This window comes from Anabrus simplex, chromosome 12 (genome assembly GCF_040414725.1).
Source record: "Anabrus simplex isolate iqAnaSimp1 chromosome 12, ASM4041472v1, whole genome shotgun sequence".
NCBI classification, from domain to species: Eukaryota; Metazoa; Arthropoda; class Insecta; order Orthoptera; family Tettigoniidae; genus Anabrus; species Anabrus simplex.
Genome location: NC_090276.1, coordinates 47,537,278 through 47,544,149, shown reverse-complemented (window position 1 = coordinate 47,544,149; position 6,872 = coordinate 47,537,278). Strand labels below are relative to the sequence as shown.

The 6,872-nt window shown below is 39.5% G+C and overlaps 1 protein-coding gene across 1 annotated transcript in view; it reads right to left on the bottom strand.

Annotated features, from left to right (window-relative positions):
- Positions 1-5,482: 5,482 nt before the first annotated feature.
- The window catches only part of LOC136884341 (dipeptidyl peptidase 9), a 143,145-nt gene continuing 141,755 nt past the window's right edge, over positions 5,483-6,872 (bottom strand). The window contains exon 19 of the mRNA XM_068229935.1: positions 5,483-6,368. The gene's annotated coding sequence lies outside the window, so the exon portion shown is untranslated. The remainder of the gene's footprint in view (positions 6,369-6,872) is intronic.

Below are 6,872 nucleotides of genomic sequence, written 5' to 3'. Positions count from 1 at the left end.
AAAACTGTTGTCTTGCAAAAGGAAAATACATACTATAAAAATTAACTAATATGAATAATTAGTTTATTTAAATAGCTGTTCTGTAAATTGTAATCCCCTTTTTCGGAACAACCACACCGAAAAGGATGCCGTAGTTTCTTTGCACTTACAACATTTTTAGTTTCTGGACTTAAATCTACCCCTGTATTTCTCTTTTTCTTGGCCACATTTATTATCCTTTTGTTTTTCTGTACACACCATTTTCTAGGACGACTTGTGCGGTGAGAAGGTGAAGCACTGTCTGCATCACTCATTGTTTGTGCTTAATAAAAGTAAATAATAATGAAAAGACTACACTACAAGTTTTATTCCTTGAATGATATTGTTCTTGCTAGATTTGGAAAAGACAGTAGGCCTATTTCAAACGCGAATTCTTGAGGAAACTTGACCGTGCGGCGAGGCAACAGGAGAATCTCCCGCATTATTTCGCTGACAACATGTACTGTTCAGATCGGCAAATATTTCATGAGCAATCAATGTTCAGCTTTGTTACCACCAAAGAACACTTCCGAATGATAAAAGCACAAATTTAAATACACCAAATAACTATTACTGCAAGAACTGCATGATAAGTAGCTTTTGAAGCAAAAGACTGAACGAAAAACTGAACTTTCAAATAGAAACCACCATGCAAGAAAGATTAAATCTAAAACAACAAATATCCACTGAAATGCTTAAGGAATTTATGAGGGTTGAAGGGCTAAAAACAAACAACAACACCCTCTGTTAGATACATATTAGCTATCGCAGGACAGCGACCGGTAGGCTGGCTCGTACGCCTTTGCTATTCTTCGAGATTGAGCAGCAGCGCTTAAATTCGGTCGATATTCTATATTGAAATGGAGGTTTCGTTCATAACCAAGGCGTATCGACCATTCACATTTAACAGCCATGAAAGAGTACACTTTATACTATATGTTGAAAGCAAAAAGAAAAGAAGAAAGCATACTTTGGTGCATACACCTCTGCTATTCCAAGTGTCTCATATGTTGTGAACCTGCAGCCCATTATTCCCTCCTTAGCACTTAGCACTTCTGTGACTTCTGGATTGTTACACAACCTTTGCAACTTGCCAAACACCCTATACAGGATATTCGAAAAATGCCGCCCAGTAATAACAGGGGATCAGAACAATCTACTGTGATTTAATATGCCACTCTCCAGGAATGGAAATTGTGAGAAAACAAGTGAACATTGCATCAAATATTTAATTTCCCTAGTAATTTCCTCTGGTTTACCTCTAACACACATTGAAGATTTTCATTTTGAATGGTTTTAGAGGTGCCCATAAAATTGTTGCTGCTTTGAAGTGACCTCTTAGGACACTATCTAGATCAGCACAGAAATTAATCAAGCCATGAAAAATACCAGGAATATCTGATTCAATGTGGCCCCTTTATAATATTTATGACACATCTCTTGTGCATAACCTTGTCATTATGCAGCTGTATGTTCCTTCTATATGCAGTGTCCACTTGTGCAACTATACTAATGTTTCCATACTTGGCTAAAAAACTTATTTTTAATACGAGATGCAGAAGATTTGAGTTTTCTAACATGATCATGGAGATGTTATTTGTCTCCTATACCTTGTTTCACCCATGAATCTTCTCGTCCAAAATTCCAGAGATGTTGATGTATTAATTCTAATGGAAGGCACTTTATGAGCATTTCATGTACGGCTGCCTTCACACATACCACTTTGCAAAACCACACCAAAGTGGTTGGCTGTGGGTGGTCTCAAGCTCTTATGGAAACGCAGTGGCGGCTGGTGGTATCTGAAGCTGGATGTTGCACCAAAAGTATCTCATAGTGCATTGGCACTGCCAGTGGCTCCAAGTAGCCTACCCAGTGGCCTCCATGGTATACACTAGTCATGCGTCTTGGTGGGTGTGCTATTTACCAACTGATGAACCCAACTTAGCACACTGGGGCGAAAGGCTGGCAACCAGGAATGAGTTAGCTGGAAAATTTGTAATATCCAATAATGGACCGTTTATATTGGTATTATAAATTTACTCATTCGGGACAAATATTTCAGGTTCCCTATGGGAATCAACATCTATATCATCTTAATAATAATGTTATTGGCTTTACGTCCCACTAACAACTTTTTACGGTTTTTGGAGACGCCAAGGTGCCGGAAGTTAGTCCTGCAGGAGTTCTTTTACATGCCAGTAAATCTATTGACACGAGGCTGACGTATTTGAGCACCTTCAAATACCACCGGACTGAGCCAGGATCGAACCTGCCATGTTGGGGTCAGAGGCCCAGTGCCTCAACCGTGTGAGCCACTCAGCCTAGCACAGTTACCTTTGCCTTACTTGAATTGAAAATCTGCCGTCCTGTTTTTCATTGAAGCAAGATGTTGGTAATATTGTGGTTGGTCTGGTATGGCGTGGGAAAGAAATTACCCAGCAAGTTGGCCGCGCGTTTAGAGTCGCGTAGCTGTGAGCTTGCATTTGGGGGACAGTGGATTCGAACACCACTGTTGGAAGCCCTGAAGACTGTTTTCCATTTTCACACCAAGCAAATGCTGTGGCTGTGCCTTAATTAAAGCCACAGTCGCTTCCTTCCAAATCCTAGCTCTTTCCTATTCCATCGTCGCCATAACACCTATTTGCGTCGGTGCAACGTAAAGCAAAACTTGTAAATTAAAAAAAAAAAAAAAAAGTGGAAATGAAATTACCCTGGTGAGAGGAGAGAAAGTAGGAATGAAGTAACCTCTGCAGAGTGGCACAATCCAATGGGGACATTTGGAACCGTTTCTGGCTAGGGGACTTGCTAGTCATGTGCAACTCCCTGAGACCGATACTGGCAGGCGTGTTGCTTTATGCTATACCGGTTTAGGCTTGTCCTTGCTAAGGTACATTGCACCGTGCTGTCCGTTTGGGAATTGCACTAGGCAAGCAAACCACCGCAGTCAAGTTCAACCACTGTCGCAATCTGTGGGTGATTATCACCCACAAAAACGTCGCTGGCAGTGGTCGAACGCAATTCACACGCACCACTTTGCAAACACATGCCAACCACATGGCAGTGATACCGCTGTGAACCTCGTGCACAGTAGTGTAGCCAGGATCGACCGGGGGCGGGGGGTTATAGATACAAAACGATGATGGAACATAATGAAGGTGCTTTTGTGTGTGTGGTGTGTGCAGCATGGGTTTCATTATAAGGACACTGATACAAGTGAATTATGTTGATATCCAGATTGCAGTACAAGTACACCACAAAATCTTACATTAAAATACAGAACAAGAACCATATGATCAAAGTCAACAGTTTTACAGTGAATGGTATGTTCAGATTACAATCGAAAATCCAACTTTCGATGTTCCTTAGAAATTTGATTCAAGACATCTGTTGGTTTTACAATTATTGCACCAGGGTAATTTCATTTCCACTTTATTTTTTATTTTTAAATTTACAAGTTTTGCTTTACGTTGCACCGACGCAGATAGGTGTTATGTCTCTTTGAATGTTGCAAAGAGCCAACCCATTAGTCGACTTTCACTCGTTTATTGTCAGTTTCTGTTAATTTTATTTTGTAAAAATTCCATGGGGGGTTCTAACCCCCCAATAAACCCCTCTTGGCAACGCCCCTGGGCATGCACACCCATTCACTTCAGTCGTTTCCAGTAGGTGATACGTATTTCTGCTCTATTAATTAATTATTATTACTATTATTAAGTAAATAATTAAAAACTTGTAATCGTACAATCTTAAGGACTGATATAGTAAATGAAAATGACTTTTGCTCCTGTTTTCTATAATAGGATGGATCGTCGATGTAAAGCAGTAACAATGCTTCCTCTTAGAAATCCATTTCAGTACTGTGTACTTATGGGGGTGTAGAGTGGTTGGCTTGAGGTCGATACGAACTTCAAATAACCACAAAGAACCACATAATTGCAGTTAAGAGGTGGTTGATTGCAACTACAGCTGAACCATCAAGAACCACATTTTTGCAGTTGCAAAGTGGTACGTGTGAAGGCAGCCTAAGAGAGAGTTTCATGTGGCATGCTGGAAGGTTCTGTTCCTGTGTGTTTCCCTAGTGTAGAGTTGTAGAAAATGAGTTCTAACTTGGAAATAAAGAGTTTCCGGACCCATGTCCATATAACATATTTTCTTCTTCTACGTGTGAGGAATGCGCCCTGAATGTTTGGTCGTAACTTATTGTCACACCCTGCATGTACGTCATTTTGTCACATTTATGAAGTAAACGAGATTCTGGACAATGATACACTAAAAAAAAAATCTTCTATCAGAACTCATACTATAATTGAAGACCGAGATGGAATATAGCAAATACAACACATTCAAAATATGCTAAATTTTGTACATAATACCAAAAAATCTCCAGTTCACTCTTTATAAGGTTTCAAACTGCATGAAGACAGATTTATTTTTCAGCAAAATTATAACAATATATCCAATACCTCAGTGTAAGTTTAGACAAAAGGAAAATACTTCTGTAATGTTATTGCATATCAGACTTGCATGGAAATAACAGTGGGGGCTTAGGATAGATGGAGATGGGCAGTGTGGATTTTCTTTCAGTCCTTAACACTATGAGCAATACTATGTAAGTAACAACTTGACTTATCATCTACAATGTATATGGTTTCTTTCAAGGAGGAGGATGTTCTTTACAACAGCTGTTCTCTGATGCTGAACTGGTAACTCTGTAAGAGAGTGATATCTTGTTAATTGCACTGAAGAAGTAGCAACCCCCCTCCAAACAAAAAATTAGTCGTCCTCTCAAGAATGAACACTGGTCCCTGTATAGCTAGCCAGATGTGTGGTCTTAGCTGGAAAATACAGAATTTTCACATTTGATTCCATGTATGTCGATATAGCTGTGGTACCACTTGCCTACATGATCCCTCGCTGCTGATGCATGACCATGGTCGATGCAAGGGTATGGCAAAAAATAGCTGTTGTGCTTGGATGTGCCCATGGGTTTACAGGAAATGAAGTTGCCCGATTTGTTCATGTTTCAATGAAGATTGTCCAACGTGTCAACAAAGAATGATGAACATGGCCTCAGAACTGTTGTTGCAAAAGGAACCAAGCCCAGGGGACTAGAATCAAGTGTCACACTGAAAACTGGTTTCAAAACTTGACACTAATTGCTGCCGTCTGTGAATCAAACAATTTCTGAAAGAACACTGAGAAGGGAACTGCATGTAATGAACATTTGGAGTCGAGTACCACACAAGAAGTCACTGCTCACAGCGGAGCAAAAATTTGCCCATCTTCAATGGGCTCCAGAATACCGATACTGGAAACACGTAGTGTGGTCTGATGAGTTGTGCTTTTGAAGGAAAGGCGTCTGTCCATAAAAATGTGCTAAGTCCATACAAAATGCCAAGCTCAGGTAATTGAAAAAAAAAAAAAAAGCTGGTAAGAAGTGTGGAAAGTGGGGGGGAGGGGGGGGTTCAAGCAGAATTTAGGCCTGTGATTTATTTATTTATATCATGTAAAAAACAGATTTACATTTATAAAAAGATATACAAAAAATTTCTATAAGATGCTGAGAAAAATAAACTGTACACCCAAGGTTCAGATTGTGGTGCACCAGAAATTAACGACGTCGAATGCATTCCGTGTTACCTCAAGCAGCTCTTTCTCTGTACACGTGGCAGGACAGAGATTATGGTCTGCACTTCACCATGGCCACACAAAACAGAATTCACCAAATATCCCGAGTTGTGCAAATTGGTCTTGCACCTAGTAACACCCAGTGCAGAGCAAGTCATCCAGTACTCCATATGTCCAGCTGGTAATTCTTCATGAGGTGTTTTCTATTCCCCAACATTCTCAACCCTAACTTGCCACAAGATGAGTCTTGCTTGCTGTTGTGTTCCTTCAAGTTTCTGTGCAGTCTTCAAGAAACTTTTGCATAAAATTAACCGTAATGGTGCTTGCAGGCAGGTTACTACCTCACACTGGATATCAGGAGGTGCGATGCCAGCAAGACAGTATAATTTTTCTCGCAGTGTAGGTCTCAGACAGCCTGTGATCATTTAATATGTTTCGTTAATTGCCATGCGTACTTTTTTGGTATGGCAAGATTTGTACCATACTGGGCAAGCGTACTCTGCTGACGAGTAACATAATGCTAGTGCTGAGGTTCTCCCCGTGTCTGGCTGTGTTCCCCAGGTCGTTCCCGTCAGCTTCCATCATGATCTGGAGATGTTTTATTTTGTGCCACAACTTGGGCCCAGTCATTCAAATGACCGTGAACTTGAACAAGCATGTGTATCTAGACACTCTTGGCAACTACAGTAGGTGTTGCCATGTACCCAATATCTTCAAGCTGACTGTAAATAATTATTTTAATCACATGGCAATGACATATTTAAAACAGGATATACACATTAGGATATATATTTTGTACAAGTTAAAATGAAATAAATGGACACATTATTGTATAAATTGTGTGGTTGTTTGTTTAAAACATTTTTGTATAAAAACTTTGTCAAAAATTCATTGAAGAGTTGAACGCATTCGATGAACAGATCCTAGATTAACTGACAGTTGAAAGGTACCTGGAAGAGGCAATCTCTGCAATCTTTCGGTCTTATAAAGTATGTTCTTTTTAAGTCAGTATGGAACCTGATGTTTAAATGTAGAAATTTAAGTTATAATCAGCAAACAATTGAATGAACAACTACACAGTTTACAGAATACAGTAATGTGTCCATTTAAGTTATTTTAACTTGTACAAAAAATTATTTGAATTTAGCTGAAGAGTAGATATTAAGTACTGAATAGGTGGAACCTTCATAATTCTTTTTGAATATTAACCTGGGTGATTGTGAACT